This window comes from Hylobates moloch, unplaced genomic scaffold (genome assembly GCF_009828535.3).
Source record: "Hylobates moloch isolate HMO894 unplaced genomic scaffold, HMol_V3 SCAFFOLD_14, whole genome shotgun sequence".
NCBI lineage: Eukaryota > Metazoa > Chordata > Mammalia > Primates > Hylobatidae > Hylobates > Hylobates moloch.
This window is the reverse complement of record NW_026652289.1, coordinates 93,216,313-93,237,016: the sequence shown is the minus strand read 5'-3', so window position 1 is coordinate 93,237,016 and position 20,704 is coordinate 93,216,313. Positions and strand designations below refer to the sequence as shown.

Here is a 20,704-nt window from a genome sequence, read left to right as displayed (position 1 = left end):
TGTCATGGAATATTACACTTGGCTTATATATTAGGCATCAGTGGCAGCCTTGTGGATTGCAGAGCCAGAGTATGGTTTGTGAAATGGGAGATGTTTCAGTTCTGGACCCAGTCTCAATCTCTGTATTTATCCCTTCCCAGTCCTTCCATTTTGACACTTTGAGTAATTATTTAGCAACCATGTGGCAAGCAAGGTGACCCTTACTCTTGCAGAAATGGGTTGGATAATTGTGCAACTGTAAACTGGCTGTACCTGTATCTAAGGTTTCAGTTGGAAGCAGAGGATTGGAGCAAATAAGATAATGAGCTGCATGAAATTTGGAGCTTCTGGCTGAGCATGATGTTCTTTAACTACTGAGGAACCAACCAAAGAATGGAATTGTGATCTGGTTTTGGAGGCTGGCGTAACAGGTTTCTGTGGAAGGAATGAGTGCTTCATCTAGCCATGGCTTTTAATTACCCAGAGGGAACAGATAATAGCTACTGCATTCCCGTGGTAGGCCTCTGATGGGAGGCAGTGTCAGTTGCATCCTCATCTACCAGGGGATGAGTGATGTGAGTAAGGCGGTTCCTACTTCACTGTGCAGATTTCTCCAGGTAATTGTTTTCACCCTTCTCAGTCTTCTCTCTGTTTGAGTTAGAGAATTTCATTGCCTTGTAAACCCTCAGCTTGAGAATGGAGTATTGAACTGAAATTAAAGCAGTTAATGTTTGTTAGCTCTGGATAAAGCGAAATGAGAGAAAACTTTTAAAATAGTGGCTTCTCAATCACAGAAATATTAGAGGTCATCATCCCTCTCGTTGTTCCTTTTCCTTGCTTCCCCCTTCTTAAAGCCAATATTGTAAGGAAAATGGTGAGCTTCTAACAAATCTTGTAACATCTGTAATTAGAAAGGTAAGAAATTACTGTGTTCCTATTTTACAAATACTCAAACACCATGATGACCAAGAAAGATAAAACTATGTCCTTAATTTTCTCTTTTCCTAATAAAGTGTACCAATTAAATGATGTCATCTTTTAGATAAGGTGATCAGCAAACTATTGCCTTATAGCCTGTGGGCCAACGCTGCCCAGCAGCCTCTTTTTGTAAACAAAGTTTTGTTAGAACACAGCCACACATTATTTACGTATTGTCCATGGTTGCTTCAGTGCTACAATGCAGAGGTGAGAGACCATATGGCCTGCAAAGCCTGAGATATTTATTCTCTGGCCAACCTCTAAAATTGAGATGACGTCCAATATTTTACACTCACGTGATTCCTGCCCCCAGTTCTTTTATCTCCAGAGATGATACATTTGTTGTGGTTTTACATATTAAAAAACGTACTAAGCTCTGCCCAGTGGTAGAAGTCATGCAGATGCATAGGAGGAGCACCACCAGAAGCAAGCCTGGATGCTTTGACAGTACTGGGGTTTGGGAAGGCCTGAATTCTTGTTTCTCTATTCTCTAATATTGGGCAAGTCCCTCGAATCTCTGGTTCTTGATTTCCTCTTCTATCAGGGGATGTACTGGATGAATCAGAACTTGGCTCCTCAGAGAAACAGTGAGGCCGTTTTTTGGTCAAGGATGGTCATGAGTTGGATGTGAGCTGGGCACTTTCTAAGGCTACCATAGCCAAAGACTGCCAGCACCCTCAAAGTGGCCTGGATGGGTCCTGTCCCCAGAATGGGTCATGGCAATTAGACTGATCACCTTAGTTCTTCCCGCTCCACCCCTCCCCCACACCACCTCCCACTAAAATTTGAACTGGAGGCCAGAGAAAGCAGAGTGGCACAGGTGTGCAGTATGCAGGTGTGCAGTATGCAGGTGTGCAGTATGCAGGTATGCAGAAAGTAGGCTATGAAAGTAACAAAGCAAGACTGACCACTTTGCATTTTTTTAGCTCATGCTGTGCTTTAGTCAACACTACTTTTCCTTAATTGTGTAGAGCTTTTTATGTACTTAAAATATTTTATGAGAATAACCAAAAGGAATGGGCCAACTAAAACGCAACTATTTTCTATCCCATAACTGACTTCCCAGATTTTGCACTGACTTCAATAAATTGACAAACAAAAGAAGTATTAGTAGTGGAAATGGAACTGGAAGCCAGATTTAAACCCCTATCTTGATTGATTTAGCAAATAACAACTATGTGTTAAATAGCCAAGAGCTACAAATTTTATTTCTTCCCATGAATGAAAAACTCTTCATCTTTTCCCCGGCCTAACCCTCCCCCAGGTAGTGAGAAATACGGGTTCCATGTATGACTCTCCCATCTGCTCTTTAGCTAGAGCAAAGTGCTTTAATCTTCATAGAAAGTTCTAAGATTGTGTTAGCAACCCACTTATTTGGTTTCCTTAGCAACCAGAACACAGTATTTAAAGTAATGGCATTCCTTGCTCAGAATAGAAATTGAGTAAGCTGATCGTGGTGCCCCTGCTTTGCTCAGGGCTGCTTCACCTCTTCAAACACTATTGCCAGTGCACGGTAGCAAACCTCTAAATGGTAGCACAGGGGCAACTATCTGGAATCCAACATAGTGAAAGCTCTGGACCTGTATCAACAGCCAACTTCACCCTGGCCAGCTGCAGTGGCCCCTACAGTAGCCCAGTCTGTGGAAATATTGACAAAACAAACTGTCTCTTTTAATTCTAGAATTTAAAAAATGTTTCCATGTACTTGTAACTTTTGCAGCAATTTAGGTTAGTTGCCACCAGCTTCCAAGAAATCTGAACACGAATCAAGATGATGAAGCTGCTCAGGCACTTAGAAAAAAAGCATAAAGAAAGAAAAATGAACTTTGAAAGGAAATCAGTACTAAAGTAGTATTAACTAGGCATCTGTTGTTTCGTCTGGTTAGTACATCCATTCTTTGGGGAACAACACTTTATGCCTCACACAGCCACCAGCGATATAATCTCTTAATTGCAACAGGAGCAGGCAGTTAAATGACCCCGAAACCATTGATTAGTCTGGAAATCCTGAAACAGTTGATCTGTGCTGGGCCAATGTGTTTTTTCTTTGGGAATTTTGGACTTGGGACTGAGAGAGCTTGGCTCAAATGGTTTGGGGTGTCTGGCTTTTAAAAGAGGAATCTCTAAAGTCATTTTTGGCCAAGAAAAAGCAAAATCTGGGTCAGGCAGTGTTGAACAGGGTTCCTTACTGTCAGACATTTTACAGCCTCCAATATCCTAATGTATTTTGACCCTCCATGAAGGAAGGATTTATTATATATCAGGCTGCATTTCCTCAACATGTTGGACCATGGCACACAGAGTTCTCCAAATTTAGTCACGGAGCACTTTCTCTGTGCAGGAACTATGAACATCCTGGAGAACTAGTTTTTCATGTAATGTGCAACATAATCTATGTTGCTGAAACTCTGAAGGTCCAGGAGGATGAGGCACATAAGGAATACCTGGACTGCTGTAACTCGCAGATTCTCAACCGGGGGCAATTTCACCCCCAGGGGACATTTGGCAATGTCTGGAAACAGTTTTGATTGTCACAACTGAAGAAGGGGCTACTTGTCATCTAGCAGGTGAAGACCAGAGATACTGCTAAGCACCTTATGGTAAACAAGAGAGCGACCCCACCCCACAAGAAAGAACTATTTGGCCTGAAATGTCAACAGTGCAGAGGTTGAGAGGCCCTGCACTAACTCAATCCTGGGAGACCGCATTAGTCCCATATAGGTTCATGGCCCCAAGAAGGTGGGCATGTGTTCATATGGTGAGTTGTCAAATGCTCTTGACTTCTGTTTCTGGCACATGTTTATATATTCTGTAATGTTCCGGAGTTGGCTTAGCCAGAGACATCCAGGTCTTCCTGATACAATAGGCCTTATTTTAAAAAAGTGTTTTTTTCAACCGCCTGGGGAAGAGAATGAAGAGAGTTTGACCTGGAGCTTCTGATCACGTGCCAGTACCTCCTCCCATGTCTCCCACTTGTTTCGTCCCATCATGTGGGCAGGCGTGTGAGGAGCAAAAGGGCAGGGAGGCACCTCTGGCAAGGGCTGCTCAGTGAACACTCCAAGAAAAGCACAACTCAAGTGCGAACAGGAGGCCAAAGGAATTCGGTGGTCTGGCCCTATCACACAATTGAATCAAGCAAAGGTGGCGGGGACTGAGTTTTCTAAGACACTGTGACATGGAGTCCAGCTGCCTGCCCTGCTGAGTAGCATCTCTGAAAGAGACACAAGAAACCCTCTGCAGGATACACCAGCCACCTCCCAGGGACTGGCTGCCCTGGAACCAAGTCCCTCAGGAGAATCACTGGACAGGGGCTTGGAAATGCCTGAGCAGCTCCTGTAATTCTGGAGAGAATGGAACACAAAGCCCCTGTCTACAAAGAAGAAGCTCCCTTCTTAAGATTATTCTACTGTTGAAAGACATAGGGAGACTTACTAAGCCACAAACTAAGGACCCTCTGTTATATTTTAATCAAATCAGTGTTGGTTGATGCTGATTCTGGGCCACGGTTGAGTTAGTGCCCTGGCAGAGTTGACAGACACACAGGCTGCCCCATCTCACACATGGCTGTGTACTGAGAGTTCCTAAATTGCTTGAAACATGGAACATTATCCCAGAGTAGCCATATTAAAGTGCTCATTATATTCCCAAGCTAAGCCCTAGAAACCCTTAACCATAACTCGTGTTGGAGCTGAAATGATAGGAAACACCCACAGTTATAGGAAACTATGCTGCTACAAATGCGTTTCAGCTTTTGAATCAACAGTGAAATACATTGAAACTGTTGTTGAATTCCCCTTGTTTCTAGGAGAAAAGTGTATAATTCAGGAAAATAAGTACACATTTCCAATTACCTGGCCCCTCCTACTCACACATATAAATACACACACACACACACACACACACACACACACGGTCTTTCTCCTACCCAAACTCCCCACCAGTGGGGCAGTGTGAGAATCAAGGATCAAGGTTTCCCGGTGCAAAGGCAGGTCAGCAGCACTTTCCCCTGCTGGGTGTTGATGTCTCAGAACAGACACTCTCCTGGCTATGGCCTCCAGATGCAATGACAGGGATAAGAAAACACAGCACACTCCCGAAATCTGTCAAATAGAGACACAGGGCAGGCGGCATGTTTCCCCAACACAGAGGTCCCAGGTTAGGGGATCTTTAATATGGAGAGAATCGTAAAGATGATTCAGTCCAAGCCCCTCATTTACAGATGGGGAAACTGAGGTCCAGGGAAGTGAAGGGATCTGGCTAAGGCCACTTAGCTCTATGGAGGCATATTAGGGCTGGGATTCCAGATCCACCAATCCCCAGGCTGTGCTCTTGTCCCTGCATCCTGAGACTCAGAAACTAGAATTTCCCTCAGGCTCCTTCCAACGCCCAATTCTACTTTTGCTAAAATAGCTGTGCTTGCTGAGTTGAGGTCATAGAACTCTCAAGGCAGAGAATGCCAAACTTTGCCACCCCACGATACTGCAGGTGCTGCAGTTTCTCTGCACCTGGAATCTTCCTTCTCCCAAGCAGAAATCAGCAATTGGCAGCACCACCAGACACCAGCACATGTCTCCCATCCTCACCATGTTTATCTCCACTCGTTGGAAAGGAGCTGCCCCGCCTCTGGCCATCTGACCAGAATGTTCTTAACTCTCAAGAGGAGAGAGACTGCTCTTTGTAGGTGTGTGATGGTGATGGAAGAAGAAATGCAAACACTTTGTCGAAAGATGTAGCATTGGTGCTCCATGGCCCTCTGTCCACAGATGTCTGATAAGCCTCCAAACCTCTTTTCTTATCTTGGCAAAGCCATGCTGCTCTTTATGAGGTCCTCAGGCTGCCAGAGTGGGTGGATCAAGGAATTGACCTTAATGATACCACTATGGTATAATAATGTATTCCATGTGCAATGCTGTTCACACCTTGAAAAATGCTTTTGTGTAAATGATCTCATGTGGCCCTGTGAGGGAGGTAAGGGAAGTGATTCTTATACCCATTTTATGGACAAAGAAACTGAAAATAAATCTGATTATTCTTCAAATGTATCCAGTGGCAGAGGCAAGATCAGAACCCGAGTCTCTTGGATCCAGTGTCTTTTCCACCAAACATATAGCAGTCTTTTCAAAATTTTTTATTGTTCCTGAATAGACAATATCTACACATGGTTCATAATTCCAAAGACACCAAAAGATGTACAATGAAAAGCAAGTCCCTTTCCTGCTTCTCTTTGTTCCCCAAAGGCAGCTCCCTAAATATGCAGCCTTCCAGAGCCCATCTATGCACATCCCAACAATAGATACGTGTATGGAAATACATCTATATGTGTGTATTTGTGCATGTGCATAAACACAAATGAAAGACAGCTTTTATCCTCTTAAACTATGTATTTTCCACTTCAGCCCATGTGGAGCTGCATTCCGAAAGGATCAATAATGCTCATTTGGGTGGAAGGTGGGCGATGTATCTTATAGTTCAGTGCACAGGCACTCTGCAGTCAGGCAGATCTAGGACAGACTTAGTATCGATCATGTACATGTGACAAAACCTCTCTGGGCTTTGGCTTTCTCATCTGACAAATGGACATCATGATTCCTAATACGTAAGTGAGAGAGTGTCTGTGACATGTTTAGCACATAGCGTGTCCAATAAATGGTGGCTACTTACTGTATGCCTACTATGTGCCAGATACTGTCCTGGGTACTGGAGAAAAAAGGCATTGGCCCTTAAAATGTTTAAAACTTAAGGTTGGAGAAGGAGATCTAAAAATACAAATTTATTTATTTTTATATTTATGTTATACTAAATGCTTTTATATTTTATATTTATTACAGCAGAATGGTTGGGAAGGCATTCACAAAGAGAGTAAGAGCATAGACTCTTACCTGCAGGTAAGACATTCTTGTGGTCCAATCTCATCTTGAATGAGTTATTCAACTTGCCGTGAGCATCAGCTTCCTCATCTGTAAAATAGGAATAATAATATAGAGCTGTGAGCATCAAGTGAAATAATGCACAGCACTTAAAACAGTGCCTGGCACTTGATAGACATTCAATAAAGGGTGATTTTCAGAATCGTACAGAAGGAATGCCACTGTAGAAACATGTACAAGGCACCCAGGTGGCACATGGAGAAGGCAAGCCTTCCAATGACATGAGAACGGCCACGTGCCGGGCCCTGTAGTTGATGTTTTACCCGCATCCTCTCACTGAATGCTCAAACTCCCTCCGAGAACTGTGTTACCCGCTTTTCACAGAAGAGAAAATCAAGGCTCAGAGAGCTTCTTCCCAGGCATAGACAGAAATGGCAATTTCCTTCTCATTCTTTTATCACCTGGCTCCCCAGAGAAAAGTCACTAAAACCAAGACATCAAGGACCTGGGGCGCTTCGTAGGTGACATTCACTTGCTCACACATTTTCAGATGTGTGCTGAGCCCTCTTGTGCCCGAGCCTCTGTGCTACACCCCGGGCCAGAGCAGAGATGGCAGCTCGGATCCTCAAGGAGCTCCTATCCCCGTGGCTGGACAGACCTCAAAGTCTCACTACACATCTGATTATTCATTCACAGCCATGATAGAGAGAAAGGGATGTGCCTGGCTTGGGACCTGATCTGGTTCAAGAGGATGTGAAGTTCCATCTCCATCTGCTAGTGCCTTCCCAACATCTCAGTTTGTGAGGGAGACTGGAGGGTAGAGAGGAAGAGACTATGAGCAGAGGTAGAAGTAGTTGGGCCCGTTACTGCATGGAGGGGAAGAAGGTCTCTTTTTCAGCCCAGAGATCACAGGGCAGTCCTCTTGGGGGGCCTCCCATTGCCACAGCTGTAATGAATGCTGACCTTGGCCAGGCAACGCCTCTCACACCCACAGCCAAGGAGGGTGTGGAACTGACAAGATGCTGAGTGTATAGCTTCTACTGCTGTCATCGGTGGCATTGTTGAGAATATCCCTTACATCTAATTTACATGGCAGGTTGTAGTCTACCCAGCACTTTTGACATCCGCCATTTCATTTTATTAGTTGTACATAATATTTATATATAATACTTATATACAGTTGGAGTGGGTGGGCCAGGTGAGGTTGGGAATTACTTCTCACTACTGCTATTCCTCACTGTAGCTCAATTTTCTACCTTCTGAGGTAAACTAGGTAGGTATTATCATCCCCATTTTACAGATAAGAAAACTGAGGCTGTGAGCATTTACGTGACTGGCCCGAGGTCACAGAGGTCATTTGCTTCCAAGCCAGGGATTTGGTCAGTAGGGTCCTCACGTTGACATGCAGTGATGCCACATGTTGGTCCCTTGTCAGACTCTGCCCAAGTTTCACCCTGTGACAAAGAGCCTCTTAGCTCCACATTCTTTACCAGGTAGAATTAGGCTGTGTCCTGAGGAAATAAGGTCCTCATGGCAGGTCTGGACTGCTCTCCTTCCCTGTGTTCTAGTGACACTCCTCCCTCCCCACTTTGGCTCCTGTTATGAACTGAATTGTGTCCCCTGCCTCCATTCATATGTTTAAGCTCCCACCTCCAATGTAACTGTATTTGGAAATAGGCCCTTCAAAGAGATAATTAAGATTAAATGAGGTCATAAGGATGGAGCCCTAATATGACAGGACCGGTGTCCTTATAAGAGAAGGAGACACCAGAATTCTCTTTAAGCATGCTCAGAAGAAAGGTCATGTGAGGACACAGCCAGAAGGCGGCCATCTGCAAGCCAGGAAGAGAGGCCTCACCAGGAACCAACCCTGGCACCTTGATCTTGGACTCCAGCCCCCAGAACAGTGAGAAAATGAATTTCTGTGGTTAAAGCTACCCAGCCTGTGTCACTTTGTCATGGAAGTCTGAGCAGACTAATATAGCTACTATGTCCTAAATCTCCACCCTCCACCTTCACCTAAAGGCATTGAGCACAGGTATTTTACCCAAGACTTTCTTTCCAGGGTTCTCCTCAATTAACTGTTTAAATTAATCTCTCTTGCAGTGTTTATTTTCACAAAAACTTTCAAGAGAGTTTTCCAAAGAAATAGCTTGTGACCCTGAGAAACAGGTTTGGCTTCATCAGTGAACAGCATGAATTATGAAACTGATCATGTTCCCCTGTTTGACATGTTTGCTTGGGAGCTCAGAATTAGACTGACAGCCTAAACTTCTAGAAAGTTTACTTGCCCTTCTGTGAAACACTTTATATACTGTCACCACTGCTTTCACCTTAATTTCCTTCTTGTTTTTTTCTCATCAGTTGCTTCTTACATTCATTTATTTCATAAGTTAATGGATGAATAATATGTTCTTGTTGTAAATAATGAAAAGAACTCAGAAGTATACAGAACAAAACTTGAAAGTATTCATTTATTACGTCATAGTACTCTCTGTATTTGTGTAAGTAGCCTCAAATCCATTTGGAACAATATTAGGAATAATCAAATTTTTTAAAACAAATAAAAGATACCTTTATCTGAAAAACAAATAAATAGGTACCTTTGTTTGAAAGCTTACTACCGTGCTAGGAATGTTCAGTATGCTTTCACTTTTGATTGTCACAGCAACTCTATAAGGCAGATTTCATATGCTCACTTCACAAACTAACACAATTGAATGAAGTTAGTTAGTTGTCCAAAGTCATAGTAAGTGGTAAAGTCAGAATAAAACTCAGATCAAGAGTTCAAAGTTTGTGTGTTCAATAGCAAAGTCATGGAATCAACCTAAATGCCCATCAATGGTGAACTGGATAAAGAAAATGTGGTACATATACGCCATGAAATACTACACAGCCATAAAAAAAAACGAGATCAGGTCCTTTGCAGCAACATGGACAAAGCTGAAGGCCATAATCCTAAAAGAACCAACGCAGGAACAGAAATAACAAATACTGCATGTTCTCACTTATAAGTGGGAGCTAAACATTGAGTACACATGGACATAAAGAAGGAAACAGGCAGGGGGTGGTGGCTCACGCCTGTAATCCCAGCACTTTGGGACGCCGAGGCGGGCAGATCACAAGGTCAGGAGATCGTGACCATCCTGGCTAGCACGGTGAAATCCCGTCTCTACTAAAAATACAAAAAAATTAGCTGGGTGTGGTGGCGGGCACCTGTAGTCCCAGTTACTCTGGAGGCTGAGGCAGGAGAATGGCGTGAACCCGGGAGGCAGAGCTTGCAGTGAGCTGAGATAGTGCCACTGCACTCCAGCCTGGGCAACAGAGCGAGACTCCATCTCAAAAACAAAAAACAAAAACAAAAAACAAAAGACACCAGGGCCTGCCTGGGGGGGAGGGGGGAGGGGGGAGGGGAGGAAGGGGGAGGGGGGAGGGGGAGAAGGGGTAGAAAATTTTTCAAAACTACCTATTGGGTACTATGCTTATTACCAGGGTGATGAAATAATCAGTACAGCAAACCCCATGACAAGCAATTTACCTATATAACAAACCTGCACATGTACTCTGGAACCTAAAATAAAAGTTGAAAAAAAAAAAGTCTGTGTGTTAGTTTATTTATTTGTTTGGTTTGGTTGTTTGTTGTTGTTGTTAACTATCTTGACCCTCTATAACAAAGAGAAGGATTAGGAAATTGATGTACAACTGGGTTGTGTGGATGTGCGTGTGTTGCAGGGCAGGGACTGTGAACTGCTCTTCAATCACAGCTACTCCTCTGTCTGGTGCAAGCCATTGGCATTATTTAGGCAATTCAGCCAAGAGCCAGGTTTTGTTTTCCCTTAAGTGGCAATAGAGACCTGACCCCAGCCAGCTGATCTTGTGTCAACTCCAGGAGAAAACGGCCAAGGCCAAGTATAAGGACGGTAGCCTAAGTCACCTTCCACCACTGATCAGTGGGCTGCTGCTATCAGCCAGAGTACAGGGCGGCTTCTCTCTCTGGGGAAGAGGCAGTAGCGGAGTATGGACAGCGGATAGTTGGTGGGAAGAAACTTGCCCACCTCCCACCCGCTACTTCTCCCCAACCAGGGCAAGTTCGCATTGATATACAACACGTGTGCATAGGCGCCTTCCGGACCGCTGGCTACAGTAATTGCTACTGGCGTCTCCCTCCTCGTAGGTCCCGGCCAGAGGACTCAGCTCTCGATAGAAACACTGACCGCTGTCAAAGCTAGCAGGCAAGCCCATTTCTATTTTCATCTGAATTCCTAGCATCTTGGGGAAAGAACTTGGCCCTTCCTATCGACCAGACCCATGACGAGGGAGGAAAGCCTGCAGGCTCCTTCTTTAGCCTTCTTTGACTTAGACTCCGAAGACAAAGGTGAACTTGAGTGCTGCGGAGACACAGCTTCCCTTATGCTCCCACCAGGCCCCCGGGCCGCCTAGTATCCGGCACTGAGGCCCTATTGTCCCGGCGGGGCACCCGGGGCCTGACTGCCCACACTGTGAAAGCGCAGTTCCAGCCCCCGCTCCCCTCCCCCTGAGTCGCTGTGCCTGGAGAAGGGTTTGGAGTTTCACGGAATGCACACTGGCCCTTTTCTTCTAGGGGCGCCCGCAGCTTTGATGCTGTGCGCCTGGCAGCCGGGTGCTCCGCTGGTCTTTTTCAGGGAGACCGTGCGAAAGCGCGGACCAGACGCTCTCCCCGCCGCCCGCCGGGGCTCCTCGAGAAGGGCAGAGCCCGGGGAGGCCGCGGAGCCGGCGGCCTGCAGCTCCCGCCGCCGCACCGAGGGGGCGCTGCGCCTGCCCGCGGGGAGCCCACGCGGCCGAAGCTCATCCGGGAAACTCCTCCGCGGCCCGCCTTTCAGTCGGAAAACAGGCAGCCCGGGGCCCGGCAATGCTACCTCTGGGAGCTCGTTCTGAGAGCTCATTCTGAGATAATTAGATTGGGATCTGTGAGAGGATATGTCAAAAAAAACTTCTTCAGCCAAATCTTTCTATGAAAAATTGTAATCATGCTAAAAAGTTGAAGAATGGTACAATAGACACCTATATACCCGCTATCTGGCGTCTGCAATTAGCATTTTGTATGGAAGGATTTAGCAACAATGGCTATCACTGTCCTATTGTGTGTGTGTATGTAGGAATCTAAATCCCCCTCTCCGATTTGTTAAATTATGCGACATTTGCACAATGGTACTATATAGCCGTTAAAGTAACATCGTATATTCAGTGATATGGAGATTTTTTTTGTTAAGTTAAAAAAAAGCAGGTGGAAAACCGTATGCACAATATTGTGTTGTTTTTGTTTGAAAAAAATATGTATAGGGGAAAAGCAGCCTGAGGTGGTTTTTGTCGCTAAAATGTGAATAAGGATTGTGGCTAAGGATGAATTTAGTTTTCATATCTGACTTATCTTTGTAACCTATCTATCAGTGAAGTACTTCTATGCAAAATGAAAAAAGAAATTTAAAACGTGGTCAGCTCAAGAAGCTGACCAGTCTCCGTGGGATTATTTCAGCACTATTTATCATGACAGAAGTCCTGGCTCTCCCAGCCCACATGCAAACACTACTGTGTTGCCCCTTCTGGCCATTTCCAGCTCCACCAGCCCCACACAGGTTCCCAAATTTGCACTAGATCCTCCCTTCTCTTATCCCTGCTTTCCTGCAGCAAACTGCATTCCTCCCTGTCATCACTTACTCTTAAGCCAGAGAGGTTCCTTAGTCTCTATAAAGAGAGAATCCTACCATGCTATTCACTTTTCCCACTAAAAGCAAAAGTCTTGTAAGATAAAATTCCTCTTCTTAAAAAGAAGTCTGGGGCTTAACCCAGAAGCAGACCCTGACCTGTCTCTCTGTGAGAGGCCTGTCCCAGTTAGTCTCCTGGGAAAAAGCATTTTTTTTTTTAGTATGGGTTCTTTAGGCATCTTTAGGACCAGCTGGACGATATTTTCATCACTACACAGGCAACGGCACTTTGGGAGACTACAGCAATAATAGCTCACTTCGTACACGTATTTTTAGTTCACAAAGTAAATCCACAGACTCCCTTACAGTGATTCTCAGAGCATATCCAAAATCATTTGGAGATAGAAATAGGGTTGCTAACTTACGTTTTGCCAGGTAGAGCCATTTAAAAAACTGCCTAGTATCCATGTTTGCCATTACTTCGTAACAGAAAAGACATTTTACCACACACAGAAAATAGGAAAGACAATCTCAATTTTTTTTTTTAAAAAAGCACTATTTAAATAGAACTTCACTATAAGGTTCTCCTTCTCCCCCATGTATTTTAAGGTTATTACTATTTCTATATAAACTGGAGAAAACATTTTTACAGATAATCAGTGGTTTGGGAACAGTGCTCCATTGTTTTTGATACTTAGAGTTACCCACTTGCAGGTGAGGAAGCCAAGGTTTAGAGACTATCAGCTGATGGAATGGTTAGAATCAAATTCAAGTCTGTCTGCTACCAGTGGCTTTTTCTTATTGCAGATTGCCTCTGTCTAACCACATTGCCAGTGTGATTCTACCAAGAGAAAACCTAACTGAAAAGCAAATGAAAGTCTTGGCTACACTTGGATCACCAGACTACACCCAGTGGGTCAAATTTTATTTTTGATTGAAAAATCACTGAGCTCATCGGATGGAATTCGCCTTTCAGGAAAGTTCCTCTCTAATTTCATTATTTGCTTTATCAACAAGGCCATTCATATAGGTGGTTTCTAGGGGAGAATTATATCTTAGAATGCTAATATATCTACTCGTATGTATCTATCCATATACGTCTATTGACTGGTGCTTGAAATTCCCTCATTTTGGTCTCCTTTAGTGATAGGTTTTTAAACATCACTAAAAATTTAAGAATAAGGCAAAAATGTAGGCAGCATGTCCTTTCAGTGTAATACTGAAGCATTGTTTACTCAATTTTTTTTAACTTTTATATTCGGGGGTACATGTGCAGGCTTGTTATAAGGGTATATTGCACGATGTTAAGGTTTGGGGTACTAATGATCCCATCACCTAGGTACTGAGCATAGTACCCCATAGTTTTTTTATTTTTTGTTTTTGTTTTTGTTTTTGTTTTTGCAGAGCTAGCTGAGGTTTTATTTTGGAAAAAAAAAAAAATGGAATTGCTTTGTAACTGGAGGCACGGGCAAGGCAGGTCCCCCAGGCAGTAAATTTCCCCGCGGGTGGGCTGAGGGCCAGGGCTGAGCCTCAGGTGGGCCTCCTGTTCCCTGTGCTCCGCTGCGCAGCGGCCTCCCTCTCAGGCTCTGAGGCAGCGGCAGAAGGGATAGGCTGCCGTGGCCATTCACTTGGGCAGGACATCAGAGGCCTCGGACACCAGCTTCCCATCGCGGGTCTTGATCGTTTTCGCAACCACGGCCCTGATGGAGCTGGTGTGGCTGAAAGCGCTGGAGGCCCGGCCAGAGCCAAAGCTGGAGTCCCAGGCCTTAGCTGAGGTCAAGGCTTGTGACGCTCGGGTTGGCCGAGCTCAGCGCACCTGCATAGCCGCTGGTGATCTTCCTATGGATACTCATATTCTGCATCCCAGACTCCAGCCGGCTCTCCTCGCCCTCCAGCAGCTTCCTGTAGGTGGCGATCTCGACGTCCAGGACCAGCTTGCCGTTCATCAGCTCCTGGTATTCAGGCAGCTACCGTGCCATGTGCCATATTCTGCTTGGCCCGCTGCTGGGCGGCTTCCAGCTCGGACAGCTTAGCGTTGGCGTCCTTAATGGCCAGCTCCCCGCGCTGCTCAGCATCTGCGATGGCGGACTGCAGGGAAGCCCTCTGCTCTGGCCTTTGAGGCAGGCCCTCAATCTCAGCCTGGAGCCGGCTGATGTTCCGGTTCATCTCAGAAATCTTCGTCTTAGTACGACGCCGGGCATCCCAGTGCTTCCCAGCCGGTGTCTGCAGCTGCTCATACTTGATCTGGTACATAATCTCAGCCTCGGGCCGGCTGCAGTTGGCCATCTCCTCGTACTGCGCCTTGACCTCCACGATGATGCCGTCCATGTCCGGAGAGCGGCTGTTGTCCATGGACAGCACCACAGATGTGTCCAAGATCTGGGACTGCAGCTCTGGGATCTCCTCTTCATACAGCTGCCTGAGGAAGTGGATCTCGTCCGTCAGCCCCTCCAGGCGAAACTCTAGCTCTACCTTGTTCAGGTAAGCTTCATCCACATCCTTCTTGATGAGGACAAATTCATTCTCCATCTCTGTAGGCTTATTGATCTCATCCTCGTACTTTTTCTTGAAGTCCTCCTTCAAGACAAACATGCAGAGCCCCTGCATGTTGCCAAGCTCCGCCTCCAGTTTCAGCTTCTCCTGGCCCAGGATCTCTAGCTGCCGCAGAAGGTTGTTGATGTAGCTCTCGAACGTGTTGTCCATGTTGCTCCGAGCCTTCTTCTGCTGCTGCAGGAGGCTCCAGTTGGTCTCCAGCATCTTGTTCTGCTGCTCCAGGAGCCGTACCTTGTCAATGAAGGAGGCAAACTTCTTGAGGGACTTGATCTGCTCTTTCTCCCGGGTGTGCATGCCTTGCATGTTGGGGTCCACTTCCAGGTTAAGGGGGCTCAGCAGGTTCTGGTTGACTGTGATGGCTGTGATGCCTCCCATACGCTGGCCCCGCATAGCCTCCACACAGACCCGTGCTGGTGCCCAGGACATCTCGGAAGCTGCTGCTGCCCACTCGGGAGAAGCTCAACAAGCTTAGTCAATAATTTTTTTTAACTTTTATATTCAGGGGGTTCATGTGCAGGGTTGTTATAAGGGTATATTGCATGATGCTGAGGTTTGGGGTATTAATGATCCCATTAGGAGGCCCGGGGGCTAGAGATGGACACCTTGTAGGATTTCTGGGTCACCCTGATGGACATGGTGGAGGTAGGAGTGGAGGCAGGCACGCTGAACCAGGCAGAGATTCGAGAAGGAACGGAAAAGCTGCTTCTAGGTCCTGTAGTTTTTCAACCCTTGCCTCACTCCTGGCTTCTCCCCCAATAGTCTCCAGTATCTATTTTTGCCATATTTATGTCCGTGAGCACCCAATGTTTAGCTACCACTTATAAGTGAGAACATGCAGTATTTGGTTTTCTGTTCCTGTATCAATTCACTTAGGAAAACGACCTCCAATTTCACCCATGTCAACGCAAGGGACATGATTTTGTCTTTTTGGTGGCAGCATAATATTCCATGGTGTATTTGTATGACATTTTCTTTAATCTGCCATTGATGGGCACCTAGGTAGATTTAATGTCTTTGCTATGGACAAGTGGGACCTAGTTAAAGAAAACTAGGGTTGCTATGGTGAATAGTGCTGCAATGAAGATATGAGTGCATGTGTCTTTTTGGTAGAATGTTTTATTTTCTTTTGGATACATACCCAGTAATGAGATTGCTGGATCAAAGGTAGTTCTGTTTAAAGTTCTTTGAGAAATCTCCAAACTGCTTTCCACAGTGGTTGAACTAATTTACATTCCCACCAACAGTGTATAAGCATTCCCTTTTCTCTGCAGTCTTGCCAACATCTGTTGTTTTTTGACTTTTTAATAATAGCCATTCTGACTGGTATGAGTGGTATCTCATTGTGGTTTTGATTTGCATTTCTCTGATGATTAGTGATACTGAGCATCTTTTCATGTTTTTTGGCTGCTTGTATGTCTTCTTTTGAGAAATGTCTGTTAATGTCTTTGCCCACTTTTTAGTAGAGTTGTATGGATTTTTTTTTTGCTTGTTCAATTGCTTAAGTTATAGATTCTGCATATTAGACTTTTGTCAGATGCATAGTTTTCAAATATTTTCTCCCATTCTGTAGGTTGTCTGTTTACTCTGTTGATAGTTCGTTTTGCTGTGCAGAAGCTCTTTAACTAGGTCCCACTTGTCCATCTTTCTTTTTGTTGCAATTGTTTTTGAGGGCTCAGTTATAAATTATTTCCCAAGGTTGATGTCCAGAATGGTGTTTCCTAGGATGCTTATGGTTTGAAGTGTTAAATGTAAATCTTTAATCTATCTTGAGTTAATTTTTGGACATGGTGAAAGGTAGGGGTCTAGTTTCGTTCTTCTGCGTATGGCTGGCCAGCTATCCCAGCATCATTTATTGAACAGGGAGTCCTTTCCCCGTTGCTTGTTTTTGTCAACTTGGTTAGATCAGATGGCTGTAGGTGTGTGGCTTTATTTCTGGGTTCTCTATTCTGTTCCATTGATCTATGTGTGTGTTTTTGTACCAGTACCATGCTGTTTTGGTTACTGTAGTCTTACAGTATAGTTTGAAGTTGGGTAACTTTGTTCTTTTTGCTTAGGGTTGCTTGGCTATTTGGGCTCCTTTTTGGTTTCATATGAATTTTAGAATAGTTTTTTCTAATTCTGGGAAAAATGATGTTGGTAGTTTGATAGGAATAGCATTGAATCTATAGATTGCATTGGGCAGTTTGACTATTACAATGATATTGATCTTAATTTAGCCTTTTCTGGTGATGCTCCTCAAAATTTTTCCAGCCATGGCCTATTGCCCAATTTTGAAACCACTTCACATGTTATATTTGTTATAGTAGTACTTCACTTGTGGTGCCAAAATCTGTATTAGTTTTCAATTGCTGCCATAACAAATTACCACCAACTTAGTTTAAACAACACACATTTATTATCTTGCTACTGTAAGGGTTGGGGTAGGTGTTTGACACAGGTCTCTCCAATCACCTGCTTAAATCAAAGTATTGGCAGGGCTACATTTCTTTCTGGAGACTTTAGGGAAGAATCTGGTTTCTTGCTTATTCAGACTTAGCAGAATTAAATTCTTTACAGCTCTATGACTGAAACCCCTGTTTCTTTGTTGGTTGTCAGCTGAGGACCCTGTCTTCATGGCCCCCTCCTCCATCACCAAAGGCAGTAACAGTAGGGTGAATCCTTCTCACACTTCAAATTTTTCCTCCATTTTTTTATATCTCAAATCTCCTAGCTCTTACCACAATGAGGAAATGTTCTCTGCATTGAACGACTTGTGTGTTTAGATTGGGCCCACACAGATAATTCCCCCTTCTCAAGGTCTGTAATCTTAATCACATCTGCAAAGTTTCTTTTGTCATGTTCCCAGGATTAGGGTATGGACATCTTTGGGAGTGCTTAGTCTGCTCACCATACTGTCAACATCCAAAGTTGAACCCAGGTTGATCTGACTGCTTTTGGACTTTTCCCACCTGATTCTATAATCTCCTCTCATAACTGTGCTTCTGTCTCATGCCTAGAGGCCCTGCTCTTCTTATGATCCTGTTCTTGCCACTGTATTTGTGTCAGGTAGCAATGTGTTGGGCTGTAAGTACTAACTAACAGCTAAGAGCTGCTTGAGTTGCTTGAACTGTTGAGGTTCATTTTTCTCACATAACAAATCTAGAGGTGATTGCTGATGTTGGTTCAGGGATTCAACGATGTCAAAGCATTGGCTTCATAATTTGGTTGGTCTTTCCTTCATGGTTGCAGTATGGCTACCATAACTCTAGCTATCATATCCACATTCAAGATGAGAAGACATGGGGTGAAGAGAGTGGGCTCCGGTTTTATCTTCCCCTTTAATTAGGAAGCAGATGTTTTCCCAGAAGTCCCCATCATATTTTCACTTGCATCTCATAGATCAGAACTGTATCAAATGCCCCTATTCCCTGCAGTTGCAAGGAAGCCTGAGAAGGAGAGTATTTAGCTTTTCCTGGTGGAGGTGGGCAAAGGAAAAGAAAGTTGGAAATGAGGATTGGATTAGCCAATTCATAGTGTCAGAGTTTCAACCTGTCAGGACTCTATCTTTGCCTTTTTCTCTTGCCAGTCACAATTAGAGTGGAGATTCTGCTCCTGAATCAGACACCTGATGATTGTACTCGGACCACTTTAACACCCACTTACTCCTTGTAAAATATTCCTGGCCCCAATTAACTACTTGGCCTGCCATCTGACATGGCCTGGGTGCACTTTCTGTTGCTTCTTGCTGCTGGCCTCTGGAAGCACCTGACCACCTTTCAGAGGCCTAGAGGCTCCATCAGTCCCCTGGCTCTGCAGAGGTAAGCTTCTATTCTGACAGTGCCTGTTTTTACATGGGTCATTTATAAGCATTGTGTGTGTGTGTGTGTGTGTGTGTGTGTGTGTGTGTTTTCATGTACGAAAAAGGGGGAAATTGGACCACATTGGCCAAGAACATTTTAATCCTATGCTAGGTTTAAATTTAATAAAGTAGAAGGACTTCTAAAAATATTACCATGGCAGATAATATGTTTTTATCTTCTTCCCCCCAGTAACAGAACTGTGATTTTCTGTGCAGCAACCATGCACCCAGACAAAAGACTTTTTCATTCTCAGATGAAGAAGACTTTATCTTCTTTTACAGCTAGGTACAGCATGTGATTAAGTTCTGGCTAATGTGGTAAAAATTAAAACATTGTATGGGGTATCCAGAATGTTTCTTTCCAGAGAGAGGGCATATCGTTCTTTGTCCTTTCATCCATTTTGCTGCCTGGAGTGCAGATGAAATATCTGGAGCTCCATCAGCCATTTGGGGCTATGAGGAGAAGGACTATACTTCAGGAATGGCCAAGAGCTCACACTGCCTCCGGATGTCCCACCTCCAGAGTGATAAACTTTCTATTTAATCTATTGTAATTTTTAATTTTCATCTTATTTTCAACTGAACCTGACCCTAAGTAATTCATCTACTTTTCATCTGCATGCTGTCTAACTCTTTGCATAGCCTTCCCAGGTACATTATTTTCTTTTCAACAGATAGGAAAATATCCATTTTCCTGTACATTTTTTTAGCTGGTCCTAGTTCTAGGAGTGTGAGATCAACAGCAACCATCAGAAAACTGTTGACCTACAGGGCTGGAGACTGTGAAAAAAACAGAAAACATTGGGTTCAGGAAGCAAAAGGCAATTATTTCCAGAGTTAATGACAACTTTGGGGGATATGATCCTGCCTTGATTTTTGTGAGGCTAGGCCCTTACTCTCAGAGATACAACTCTTCTTCACCATCTCATTTCCCCATCCTGAAAATGATATTTTGGTTTCTACCAAGAACTTTATATCAATATTTTCTTGTGGAATTTTTCCCCCAAAATAGAGCTTCAGCAATGTTTTCATTCCCAGCTGATGGGCTGTTAGACTCATTGTGGGTATTGCTCAGTGAAAATCCTTTGCTAGTAGGTCTGCTTTATGGTAGAAATTGTAGTGGAGGGATAGAGTAAGAGTCCTTGTGCTATAGCACTCAGATGCCACCTGCTCCACTTTGTTCCAAAGTAGCAATCGGCCCACAGCCCCCCCGGGTTATTATGTTTCCGCCTTGGTCTCTCTCCTCTTCCCCATATCCTCTAGCACAACCTTCCTCTACCCCAAATTCCATATCGGGTTATCTTCAAAAGCTGGGCTGGCATTTTTGCAGGTTCTCTTCTCTCCTCCTCCTGGACCTGGCTCATTGCAGCATGGCCCAGCCTGACCCAGGTCTTCCTTGAAACTGCCTGTTCTACTCAAGAAGCTCAGCCAGCACAAGATATCTCTTAAGAAGCTGACATGTTGTTTCCTAGCAGGTGCCTTTGGAGGGGGGATGTCTCAAAGTAAAGGAGGCATACCACTGGGGTCTAAGCAGAACTCTGTTTTCCAAGGGCAATGATGAGGCGTTCATAGTTCTTAGATGTTTTAATGACAATAATGGTTTTTCTTATCTATTATTCATGTTTTTACTTGTGAGGTATTTAGGGTGAATTTTATAGGTATGCTTTCCAAGGAGGAAAAGGAGCAAGAACTAACATTTATCGAGCATACAGTAGGAGTTAGGTTCATATACACTGGATCATATGACAGTGGTTAAGGACATAGTTTGGAGTGAGTCAGTGCTCGGTTCTATACCACAACTACCACTC

General features: G+C 44.3%; 1 pseudogene; it reads right to left on the bottom strand.

Moving 5' to 3' along the window:
* Positions 1-14,129: 14,129 nt before the first annotated feature.
* On the bottom strand, positions 14,130-15,732 carry LOC116482185 (keratin, type II cytoskeletal 8-like; annotated as a pseudogene).
* Between the last annotated feature and the right edge of the window lie 4,972 nt (positions 15,733-20,704).